The sequence below is a fragment of the Indicator indicator genome, chromosome 13 (genome assembly GCF_027791375.1).
Source record: "Indicator indicator isolate 239-I01 chromosome 13, UM_Iind_1.1, whole genome shotgun sequence".
NCBI lineage: Eukaryota > Metazoa > Chordata > Aves > Piciformes > Indicatoridae > Indicator > Indicator indicator.
In genome coordinates this window covers 19,569,109-19,581,930 of record NC_072022.1, presented here as the reverse complement: position 1 = coordinate 19,581,930, position 12,822 = coordinate 19,569,109, and the positions used below count along the sequence as shown (strand labels likewise).

The 12,822-nt window shown below is 43.0% G+C and overlaps 1 protein-coding gene across 1 annotated transcript in view; it reads left to right on the top strand.

The window, feature by feature from the left end:
* Positions 1 to 2,168: 2,168 nt before the first annotated feature.
* Positions 2,169 to 12,822, top strand: part of PDE6D (phosphodiesterase 6D) — a 41,665-nt gene continuing 31,011 nt past the window's right edge. The window contains exon 1 of the mRNA XM_054386059.1: positions 2,169 to 2,189. The gene's annotated coding sequence lies outside the window, so the exon portion shown is untranslated. The remainder of the gene's footprint in view (positions 2,190 to 12,822) is intronic.

Below are 12,822 nucleotides of genomic sequence, written 5' to 3'. Positions count from 1 at the left end.
CATCAAGCGTGGGGTGAGATGAACCCCCAGCTTATGAAATCATCTCCTACTTATCTGCAGAAACACCATCTTGTTTATCTGCACCTTGAAAGAACAGCTGGAGGCGTCTTCTCACCTGCAATGGCAGCTCAGAACTGTCACATCTGCCAGAGATGTGAAAGCAAAGGTGAAGTTTTCAGCACAAAGCAGCACCAAGAAACAGTGAGACTTGCAGCAACTTTCTTGCAAGCAGATTGGAAAGACAATGTGCTCAAGGGTGTTGTTTGTGCTAACGCAGCCAAAGCATTTTAAGAGGAGACAGATCCCAGGGTTTCTGTAACATTTGAGTTATAGCATCACGTGTTCCACTGCAGCTTCTGCCCAGAGCAGTCACAAGAACTTCACACTTCAGCCATGACTCTTGTCATTTTCAGATGTTGAAAAATGAGAGACCTGTGCTTCCTTGCACATCAAGGTGAATTGGGGAACTCTGCAATGCAGCCAGAAAACCAAAGGCTCCAACTGTAAATTCTGGAAACACTCTTACCCGTATGTTAAAGAAACTTTTCAGTGCTGCAAGGGTTTCATTTGGTCTTTGACTTTTTCATCCCTGAAGAGGCTGAATGGAGGCAAGAATGCGTTCGTTATGTCTTGTGTAAACCAGCATGTCAATACTTCTACCTGGTAGGTTCTTCTCCCACACACAACCATTTATTTCTGCCTTCTTCAGGTCTACTTTTCTTCTTGCTCACCATTTCCCCCCAATGAGGCTTTTCTCCTCAGTGGTCTTCAGTCCTTCTTCCTTAGAGAGCATGCAATTACACAGCCTATCTAAAACCCCAGAAGGACTCTTAATAAAACATATATATTAGCATAGCATGCACCTGGCACTCTGCCCAGATTCAAAATGATCCATTCATGCATTTTGAAACTGATGGTGTGGAACTGAGCATGGGTCACATACATCAGGAAAAGAAATGCTGCTTATTTTTATTATTAAGATCTCTTGTTGATTATACTGGCAGTAGCCTTGTCCTTATGCATTAAACGTGACCTTTGTTAATGTTTGTGTGCTCCTCATTTGTACAGTGGCTGATCTGGAGGCAAGTGGAACCATGAATGTATTGATGGCATTCTGATTGTTCATTGGTCTTATTCTGAGCCTTTATTTTTCTCATGACATATTATTGCCTCACATTAGCTGCAGAGGAGTTAATTTGTTATGCTCATACAAAAGAGCAGCCTGGCTTCTGGGATGTGATAATGAACCAGAGACTCTCCTCCACAATCTACTTTGTTGCACAAACACAAAGCGAAAATTTCTGCAGTACAAAAAAAAAGGCTGCTTTTGTTCTAGGGAAAATAAACTATTCGTTGTAAACTTTATCCATAATGCTGGTCCCGTTAGCTCCATCCCCAGTGTATGCAGAAGCTGCTGTGTACCTGAACACAGCAAGAACTCAGGTCCCCCATATCACCGAAATTCATGGCCAGAGCTTGTTTGGACTCAAATCAAGCAGCCTAAGGATGAATTCACTGCCCAGCACCCGAGTAGATGCGCCAACCGAGCTGCAGCAGCTCGGGCACAGCTTACAGTGTTCGCCAGGTAGGGCTGGCATTGACCAGGCCTGTGCCAGCTTCTCACACCCTCGATGACACTCTCTTGAGGCCTCCTCTCGCCCAGGCCGCCGCCTTGCAGAGGCGCTCACTCCCTCCGCCTGTCGCAACCCATAGCTCAGCCCGGAGCGTCCGGGAGATGTTTGTCCTGCGGCGACTCCCATCCCCTGGCGACGTCAGGCCCAGCCGAGCCGGACGCCTTAACGACCGCTGCGCAGCCGCCCTTGGATAGGGAGCGGGGCCAGCTCGCGGACGCGCCATCTGATTGGTCAGATGCGCCGTCCTTCATGCCCTAGGAGGCGGGGCTGTAAGCCTTAGACGGTGGATGATTGGCCAAAGCGGAGGGCCAGGGGGTGGGGTGGATGCAGGCCGCTCGGGTTGGTTGCGCCGGCCAGTGGCGGGTGCGAGGGAGTCAGGGGGGAGGGGTGGGGGGTCCTAAGGCGCCGCTGTCACCGCCGCCTTCCCGCCCAGGCCCGCGCAGCCAGCCCGGCCCGGCCCGGCCCGGCCCAGCCCCGTCCGCCCGCGGCGCGGCGCGGCAGGACCATGTCGGCCACGGACGAGCGGGCCAAGGAGATCCTCCGGGGCTTCAAGCTGTATCCTCCCGACGGGGGCCGTAAGGCGGGCGGGACCCAATTGGGAAGGGGCGCGGGGGTACTGGGGTTCATCGCCCCACTGTGGCAAGGGCACGTGCAAGGTCCCCAGGGCGGAAAGGGGGTTGTCATGGAAACGTCTCCCCGTCTGGGCTGTCCCCAGCGGCGTTCTCCCCTCCGGTGGCGGCGCGGGGAGGTGACCCTCCTCCCAGACGCGGCTGAACTTCCGCGGGGCTGACACTGGCCCCGAGCTGGCTGGGGAGGGGGGAACGGGGCTGGGAGGGAGCTCTCGTTGCGCCGGGGCCTGGCTTCTCCGTCACTGCTCCGCAGGGGAGTGCTGTTATGTGGGAGGTGTCCCTATCGGAGCGGTGGCAGATGGCCAAAGTCCCCACCTGGGTGGCGGCCCCCACCTCAGCGTCTCACCGCGCTGGAGCTGTCCGCCGGCGGCTGCTGAGGGGCGGCCTTGGACCAGCGGCAGCCCCCGCCGCGGCGGCGAGGACAGGTGAAGTATCTAGGCGCCCGGTACTCTTGGTCGCAGGAGGATCTGATCCTTTCTCCCTCGGCCTGCGCTTAGGCATTTCAGCTTGGAAAGGGAATACCTGGTCTTCAGGTCCAGAATCAACTAAATATCTCGTTCCTTTCCATACCATGAGATACTGGCACACATTGCATTGGTCATGGTTGGTTATACGATGACTTACTGCTAATGCTGACATGCTGTAGGTGTTAATGCCTTTCTGTGAAGTTCATGTTTTTCTGTGCAGTTCATGTTACAGCTTTTCATAGTGTGGCTTTTAAAAAGCATTCTCATTTTGTGTCTGTGGTTATCCTGGATATGAATAATGCTGATGAGATGAGATAGAGCTGAGCTTTGAAGAGAAATGAGATTCTGTGCTCACTTTTCTAACCCAGGATTTCAGTCAAGTAAAGAAAGGCTCGACCTGAAGGCCCACGTGCAAACTAAGGGTGGAAGAAATATGCCACATGTAAAATATACTTTACTATATTAGATTCTTCTATGCTTGGAAGACAAGCACAGACACTAAAAAATTGTTGTGGGTTGGTTGTTTTTCCTTTTTTTTACAATGAATGGACAGAAGTGAACAGAATACTCCCTTGATCTAATATTATGTCATAGTTTAACCTCAGCCAGCAGCTAAGCACCACACAGACGCTAGCTCACTCCTTCCCCCTGCCCCAGTAAGGTAGGGAGAACTGAAAAAAAATAAAACTTGGGTTGAGATAATGGTTTGATAACTAAAATAAAATAATACAACAATAATAAAATATGATAAAAATAAGGTAATGAAAAGGAATAAAAAAAGATAAATAAAACCCAAGACTTAAGTGATGTACAGTGCAGTTGCTCACTATTCTCTGACCAATGCTCAGGAAGTCCCTGAGCAGCAATCCTCTCCCCCAGCCAACTCTTCCCATACTAAGCATGACATTTTATGGTACGGAATACCTCTTTTGCTAGCTCAGGTCAGCTTTCCTGTCCATGCTCCCTCCCAGCTTCTTGTGATCCTGCACGCTAGCAAATCATTGGAAGTTAGAAAGTCCTCGATTTCCTAGCAACCACTGAAAACATCAGTATATTTCCAGCATTCTTCTCATACTGAATCCAAAACGTAGCACTGTAGCAGCTACTAAGAGGAAAAGAATAAGCTCTATCCCAGCCAAAACCAGGACATGCTAGTATTTCTAAATGTTTGGGGTTTTTTCTGTCCAGTGAGATGTTCATAATCTCTATGCCAGCTGTAGCAGGATCTAGTTTTCTAGGTTGGATTTAGACAGATAGCTGCTATTGAACTATAAACAGATGCTTTTCTTAACTTTTGAATCTTTGTCCTCTACCCCAGGTACTGCATCTGCATCTGGTTCCTTTGTACTAGTATTATTGACAGTGCTTTTTATTTATGGACATGTAGTATTTTAGCTGTCAAAGCATGATTTATAAATCTTTTGTTGGCAGTTAGAAGAATAAGCTTCTGACAAGACCAGGCTAAGCTGCTGGTAGAAGTGAGGAGTATCTGGAAAGTTAAGCATAGGGAACAGACTTTTGAGTGCTTTTTGCATATGTTTGTGTGGTCTTTGCTGGATGCTAGAATTTGCATGAAGGCCTTTGTCCGACTTTGAAATAACCCATTGTGTTGTTTGTTGGCTTGAGGAGAAAATGGTTTTTGCCCTTTGAGAAGAAGGATGTTAGACAAACTTCTGTTAACTCAAGCAGCCATAGCATAGAAAAGAAGCTTCAATAGAAATAGTCTGTAGTTCCATGTTGGAGTACCCCAAGTTTAGTCTTCCTTTGCTCGTTGTTGCAAAAATCTGATACCAATTTTACTTCTGACAGGACAGCTTTAGGCAAAACCTTGACTGTGCTTCTCCAAAAATGTTCTAGAGTACTAAGTTGCCATAGGGGCCAGGTAGCATGAAGTCTGAGAAACAGGGAAGTTTGGAGAAACACTTAGTAGTTGGAACTTTTAGCAAATTAAAATATCTGAAAACTCTCTGTGTGTGCCTTTAAGTAAACCAGAAGAGGGGCTGAACAGACATTCCTCATTTATGAGAGGAAGCCTTGAGACACTGCCATCCACACAGGAAACGACTCACTTCCAGATGTAACCATGGTCTCTGTATGATAGCCATCAGCTCAAACTTCCTTTTCTGAAAGCAAATGTGTATTCTAGACAGTATTATATTTTATAGATCATTTATCTTCCACCTGCTTTACTGTTGCCTGTGCTAATTTAATTTACTTAATAGAAAGGGAGAGAGAAATGTGATCTGAAAAGCTGTAAAATATGTACTTTGAGTAGTTGAAAACTTTTTTTCCCCTGCTTCCAGGAGGGAGTGACTTCAAAACTGCCAACTTAAACACACCCAGCAAACTTGGCACTTCAAATTGAACTTGCTTTTAGCACAAGAAACTAGAACAGTATTACACCTATGGTCTGTAGGTATTAGATTCCTTGTGTGGCAAGATCAGCTGATAGGGCAGAGAGCATCCTTGAGGAAGCAGACTTCAGAAATACTTGCTTGCTTTAACACAGGAGAGGAGGCACTGTAGCTGGAAATCCAGTTCACATTGAGTAATCAAACAAATTGTTTACTTGTGGTTCCTGAGAGATGTTAATTACAAGCTTTCCAACTGATTGAGACATGCCACTGTGGAAGTCAAATTATAGCCCAAATCCACCCTCTAACTTAAATGCAGAGATAAGGCTTCCCTTCCTCTATGACACTAGTGCAGAAACATGTTTGTGGTTAGTGTTCCTGAATTCAAGCCAGAAACATTTACTCCCTCTTCTGATGGATTTTAGAAAGATTAAACCCGAAAGGAGAAATATTTGATGCTTGTAGGCAAATAAGCATATTCATTATACTTCATTATACTTGTCTTAAACATTTTTATGACACCAGTTAAAAACTGAACATTGACAGTCCAGTAAGCATGGTGCAGTAGAAGACTAAAAGCAGCCAGCAAATTTTTTTTATAGTTTGTCACACAGAGGCAGTATTTGTTACAAAGCTTGTAAGTACTTTCATCAACTCCTTGTTTTGAAAGCACTTGCTTGAGCAGCAGGTGTTAACAGGTAGCCTACTGTGTCTGCAGGTAGGCATAGCATCTACAGGTAGCCTACTATAAAAATGCAGACTCATTGTTTGACTATAAGTGACATCAGTTGGTAACTGAAGATTCAGTCCTCTGGAATATTAGCCAAGTCGTATTTCCAAAAGTATTTATGCACAGCTGCTCCTACAGTCTCAAGTACATGAAATATGGTTATGCCTTTTTCTTCTAGAAGATGGGACAGTTACTCTGTCAGGCTTTTTGCTTGAGCCTCACTTATCCTTTCAACATATTCTTCAGGTTTCATTCTGTCATTTAATCTTTAGAATTAGTGTGTACTACTAAATATATGTATTTAGTGTTCTTTTTCATAAGGCAATAACACTGATAATGTATTTCCCTAACAGTCATAACTCTGGGGTTTTTTTTGATGGCTTCCTCTTCTCTGTGTATTTTGTTCTGATACAAAGTAGCAAAATTTTAAAATGTTTTTGTTAGGCTGTGCTCATTAGAAGGAGGACACTGGTGACATCCATTTAATTTGGTTTCCCAGCATTTGGACAGCATACAGGTCTTGCTTTCTTACATGGCATCCATGCTGTAGGTTGCAAATACCCAGTCATGGTTTGCAACAACAGGTTTACATCCAGCTCTTGAGGGACCACAGTTCATCTTCTTTATGCACTTCTTCCTAGAATATTTCAGCCAGAATAGCAATGAAAAAATACCAAACAAGTCAGTTTGGTCTCATGGCATAGCTAAGGTGCTAAGTTGAGCCTCTCAGCAAATGAGTAAGCACATCCATTTCCTCTTTTAAAAGTCAAACAAGATACCACCTATTTATTTGCTTCTGTACAGAGGAGTCTCACTAGAACTGGCTCTTCATAGTGTTAGGTGCCCTATAGGCACCTATATCAGTTTATCAGTTTAGTATAATTGTTTCCATGAACTTCCATTTAAGGCTATACAGTATTTCTTACTGTACTTCAGAAGTCTGGAATAAATAAATGTGAATGTAAACATGAAGAGACAATATTAACTGTAGGTCAGAATAATTATGGAGTTAGGAAAACAGAATTTGTGGTCAGTATAAATATACACCTGTAGCTCGGGCATTCTGACATTTTTAGGCAAAAGTTTATATCAAAGGTTGTTCTACTTCCTGGAATCCTCAAGGTCCCCTGTGCAACATCCTCCTATCTCAGAACTTCTGCCAGTCCTCCTCTTAGCATTGTTTTTCTGTCTAGAAAATCATTCTTGCAGAGCATTCACCTCTTAGAAAAAATGGATAGAACTGTAATGAGAACAGTTATACCAGAAACCAATAAGAGCTTCTACAAGCTTCATATTACTCTGCAGGCAGAGAGACTTGTATTTCCAACTTCCACCTGGTTTCTGCTGTACACACAGAAACTAGTCAGTCATAACCTTGTCTATCAATTCATTGAATACTCACTGAAGTTTTGAACTAGTTTGATGCAGCATTCAAAAGAGGTATCCAAATGGAAGCTCCATTAAATTGAGTTTCCAGTTGTTAGGCCAGTAGATCTTTAGCTGCTTATTCCCTTAAAATGCTTATCTGTGGCAGTGTTTACAAAACTAGCATCTTTGACTGTCTTTAAAATCCCCTTTTGAGTTTTTCTCTGTGTACTTCCTCAGATCTCAGTTTGTTCAGACATCTTGTAAGGGATCACCAAATTCATGGGTTGAAAGGAGTCACTGGCCAGCTAAAAGAGGTAACAGGAACGCCCAAATATGAGTTTGCTTCTGGCTTCTAGATAGTGGAATGTTACTCCATCTTCACAGAGAGTTGCCCCCGATTCCAGTTAGTCCAACTGCAGAGCAAGTTCCCACCCTAGCAGCATCAAGAGATACTTGTTTCAGAGGCCAGCATTTCTGACAGAAGCTTTAGCCAGGCTGTACTTGGTAAAGCGTCACTGTAGTCCAGATACCTTTACCATATTAGAGTTGTTTCCACCACTGACAGAAGTTCCACAGTGTGTGGTCATCTGCAGCTTCGGCATGCCAAGCACAGGCTCATCATGTCTCATATGCCTAAGTCATGAGGCATACCTGCAAATAAAGAAACAATTTTACCAGCTTTGGTTTTACCTGCCTTCAGTGGACACCAAGAGCTTCATGTCCTCTCCTTGTTAATTTTCATTGAAAAAAGTGTAAATATTTAATTATAGTTAAACACTGATTTGCATTAACTTGATACCCGAATGAGCTACAGTCAGATTTCTGCATTTCAGATTTAATACATTCCCCTTGTGGTGTTGGAAGTAGTGCTTTGTGCCCTTGACAGTGCAAGTGACATCAAGAGCTCCAGCATCACAGGAAACAAATGGGTTGCCAGGTGTTACAGAGAACATGTCTAAATTAACACTGATTTAAAAGTGTAAGTTGACATTGAAGTTTGTGTTTTTCTTTTTTGTCAGCAATATTGCTTCAGCACCTTGTAGTTAGAATTGTATTTCTAAGATTTATCCTTTCATCTCTTCAAAGCTTACCACATTTAATTGCTTGCTCTAGTGCTGACCTAATAAGGAACCTAAAATAAGGCAGTTGTCATTAGCAAAGTTATTTCCTCTTCTTTGCTTTATATGATATTAAGATGATATCAGTTGCTCTTGCATCCTTGGAAGTCATTGGTGTCTTATGCATTAGCTGTTGTTAGGGTGTTTGAGTATCCACACAGCAGAAAATAGTAATTTAATCCATCAAGTGAGAATTGATAGAGCTTCTTCTCTCATACATCTTCACAGCCAACATTCAGGAAAAAAAGCCAAGCTTACACAAATGTAGACAAGCAGGGAAGACATCTAAAAATCCTCAGATTAAGCAGATACTGTTTCAAGTAGGTGTTTTGGTTTGGGTTTTTTTTTGTGTGTGTTTTTTTTTTTAATAAAAATATCTGATGTATGTCCTGTGTCTCTGAAAAAAAATATTTTTCTCTTAGCTAAAACAGCTTGGCATGGAGGCCAGATCAACTGGCTCTTACCTATGTTTATGTCTGAATTTAAGTTGATCTGGAAAGAACATTGAGTCAAAATCTTACATGAGATTTGTAAGAAAGCAGGTCACTGCACTTTGACTTCCACAATTCATGCAATACAAACCTCTTCTCTTTCTCTCTCTCTCTCTCTCTAAGATGGCAAATTAAGGTAGCTTCAAATTTCAGCTCAAACCCTCCATTAAAGATAAACCAATTCTTTGTTTGCATTTTAGATAGTCAAAGTTTGGATGAGGTACAGTAGGTTCCCAGTTAGAAATAAAAAGCAGGAAACGCACTGGTGAGGCTGCACCCTGAGTACTGTGTTCAGTTTTTGACCCCTCACTAAAAAGGGACATTGAATTGCTGGAGCATGGCCAGAGAAGGGTATAGAAAGCTAGTGAGGGGTCTAGAGAACAAATCTTGTGAGGAGCAGCAGAGGGAACTGGGATTGTTCTGGAGAAGAGATGGCTGAGGGGAAACCTCATTGCTCTCAAAGGAAGGTGTTGTGAGGTGGGGGTTGGTCTCTTCTTCCTAGCAGCAGAACAAGAGGAAATGGCTTCAGGTTGCACCAGAGGAGGTTTAGATTTGCTGTTATGAAAAATTTCTTTACTGAGTCAGGCGTCAGGCGTTGGAACAGGGTGCCAAGGGAGGTGGTTAAGTCATCATTCCTGGAAGCATTTGAAAAATGTGTAGACATGGCACTTCAAAACATGGTTTAATGGCTATGGTGGTGTTAGGTCAATGTTTGAACTTGATGATTTCAGAGCTCTTTTGCAATCAAGACAGTTCTATGATTTTATGATCTATCAAGGTCCACCTGGCAATATTGAATTTTGTCTTTACATATTAGGTATAGCAAAATTTATCAAAAGTTAACTCTGCAAGTACCAGAAAGGTGACTTGCATGCATCTTAAGGAGCAGATCATGTATTTACACTTGATGTGCAAGAAACTATAGCAGTGAGTTCTGAATGCTAAAAACCATTTGCAGAGGCTGCCTTTTTGTCCTGAGACTGTGTCAGGAGCATCCACAGGAACAAAAGGTTTGGCATCTGTGTAGTATCGCTCCCAGCACATTACTAAAGAGCAGATGACATTTTTTGAGGGAACATGCCCATACATGCATTGGGCATTACTCTGAGGTTTCCAAAACCCTTTGATACTATGTCCAAGTAGAGACAGGAAGACCATTGCGAGGCTCTGTCCAGAGACATGCAGCAGTACCTGAGGTTCTCATGAACGCATCTCAGCTGCGTGTTGTTAAATCCCAGCTGACAGCCAGGATTTTCAGTTGTGAATATGAATTTAAGATTCCATTGTCAGGTTTCTCCTGAACAGAGTTCTCACTGTGACAGAACTGATAGATATAGAGGAGACTTAAGGGAAACTATCAGATTAACTCAGCCATGAGTGAACCGTTGAGTTGATTGTGTTCATGACTAGACTATCAGGCAACATTCTTTTTTTGAAGAATGGCAAGCTTAGGTAAAAAGAGCAAGAAAAATAATGTTTTATTTTCAGTCAGCCTTTGGGATAACTGCACAGAAGCATCATTTTAATAAACTTTAATAAACTCCTGTATTGAAAGATTTGCTTAACTAGGAGCAATGCTGTCTTTCATTAGAGAATGGGAGTGCAGGGTTTTCAGTCCTTAGTAATTCTGGAGAGGGGTGTTTAGATGGGTCAGTCTGGATGTATGCTGCACTGTGTATATAACTACATCCACACCACAGCAAGTCAGAAGCTCATTTGTTCTTTGGGACAGTTGATTTTGTGTGGCTTTTCCATTTACTGTGTCAAGGAAATGGAGGGGATCTTACCAGTGAGTGTATACCCAGCTAAGCAGATGGCCTGCATGCATCTTTCTTCCTCACTTGCTTTAGACCTACTTGGAACCAAGAAACCATCCAGTGTTTTAAGAGTGTCAGAAATTCCTAATCGAGTGCATCCTGCTATGCATGCAGAGAGTTAACATCAAGCCACTTTGGTTTGGAATGTCAAAGGAAATTCTATTTTAGGAGACAGTGAAAAACTATTTGCATTGCTTTAAATAATTCTTTCTGTGCATGGGAATATGCTTATAAAGATCTTCACTAAGGAGGAACCTGGTTTCTGTTCATGTGTTGGCATGGACTGTTGCTAGCTCTCTGCTTAAAAAGAGTTCTGCATCACCCCCAACTCCTCTTGAAGGAAAAGGTCCGCAGAGAGGGATAGGTGAAAACCATTGTCCTCATCAGCATACTGTCATGTGGTAGACTAGACCAACCCATCTTGAAACACTGGAAACTAAGAAATGCCTACTGACCTTTAATACAGAGTGATCTTCTGGAGATACTTTAGACATTTAACTTCCAATTTAAGTCCTTAGGGTAGACTCTTCAGTGCATTAGAATACTTGCCTGTCAGTTGCAGTCTAACTTAAGACTTCATTGTTTCTCTGGCACAGTTAACATTCTTTCCCAAAGCTGAAATAGAGGAAGAAAAACCCTTCTGTTAGTTATTTCACTTGAACATTATCAGCCTTCAAGTGACATTTAAAAGAGAGCTCAGTCCAGGAAGTGGTATGGCTTTATTGCTTCTGAGGAAAAGAGGACATCTGAAAGATACCTGTCCTTATATTCTCCTCAGGATGTGTGTTTCTATCACAGCAGCTGTGCAGAGCCCAGATTACCATCCCCAGCTGCTTGTTACCTCATTTTCAGATTTACTAGCTGAGCTGCTGAGATGAGCACTGCAACCTCCTGTTTCAGTCAGGCTGAGGCACGCTATCTTAAACAGCTTAAGCAGTAGGTTAAGGAGCAGAGACCTGTGCTGGTCAAGTAGATCAGGTTAGCAGTTCTACAGACAGCTCAGCTCTTAGGTTTGAGGTAGAAAGCAAGAAGCAGCTGTGGAGGGTTGTAAAGAGCAGTCCTCAGGTGTTGTGCTTACAGCTCAGTCTTGTATCAGATGAACTGGTTCATAGTGCCACCACATGCTGTCTTCTCCAGCAGTCAGCACCAACTCACCTGAAGAGACTTCTCACATTACTATGTTTAGTTACCCTTGCAGCAACAATTCTGAAATTTTAGCTTAGGTTTACTAGGTGAGCATTTTAGTTTCACACTGAGTCTGTGGTCACATAACTCCTGCTGAGAGAAATGCATTTGAGATTACTTTGATAAGGAAGTAATTTTTTCTTTCCCCTTGCTCTGTGCAAGAGGTATAGGATTACTGTGCTGTGACAAGTTACTGCCCAGTCAACTGGCAAAGTCACAAACAGGGGCTGGTACCACATAGCAAGTTCTATTAGAGACTTTATTGTCCCGCAGCCAGATGTAGGAAATCATTGGCTGAAAATCCAATGCAGCCTTGGAGAAAAAATGCATGTTAGTTTTTAAATATTCTTTCCAGAAAGAGGAGGAGAAGCCAATAAGTTTCCTCAAGCCAATTTGGGCTGTTAATTTATGGCAGTCTCGTTAATCCACAAGGACTCATTGCAGTTACACTGTTGCCATAAAAGTGTAATATTTAAAGAGCTCCAGGAAGAAATTTTTTAATGTGCTTCCCCCATGATTCTTTTGAAGGGAACTGCATTATATTAGTATAAAGCTGACCATAAGTTCAGCTTCTGTAGGGAAACATTCAGCTACATAGAAAGAGGAAAAATAAAGAGTTCTCCTATCCATCTTCCATTAGATTAAGCTCCCCACAAACCTATATGTATTTTAAAGTAAATTGAACTGAAGTACTGCTTGCAAAAACAAAGATTCCTCAGGGAAAATGGTCAGTTTACCTCTTCAAGGCTCTGGTCTGCTCCTCAGAGATCAAAGCTCCTTTTTCCCTATTGGAAGTCCTACCATGACCTCCGTCCCCATGTCTATACAAAGAAGAGCTAAAGTATTACTCAGACAATCACAGAGCAAGCTTCTGCTCCTGTAAGACATTGAGCCACACTGCCCTCACTAAGCCCCTCTCTCATTTCAAAACAGCCCTGCCAGTGGCCAGGTGAAAATGGTTCATGGTTCATTGTGATGCATCATGATGTCACTGATAAAATTCCTTGTTTTCCTTCTTAACAGCGTTAT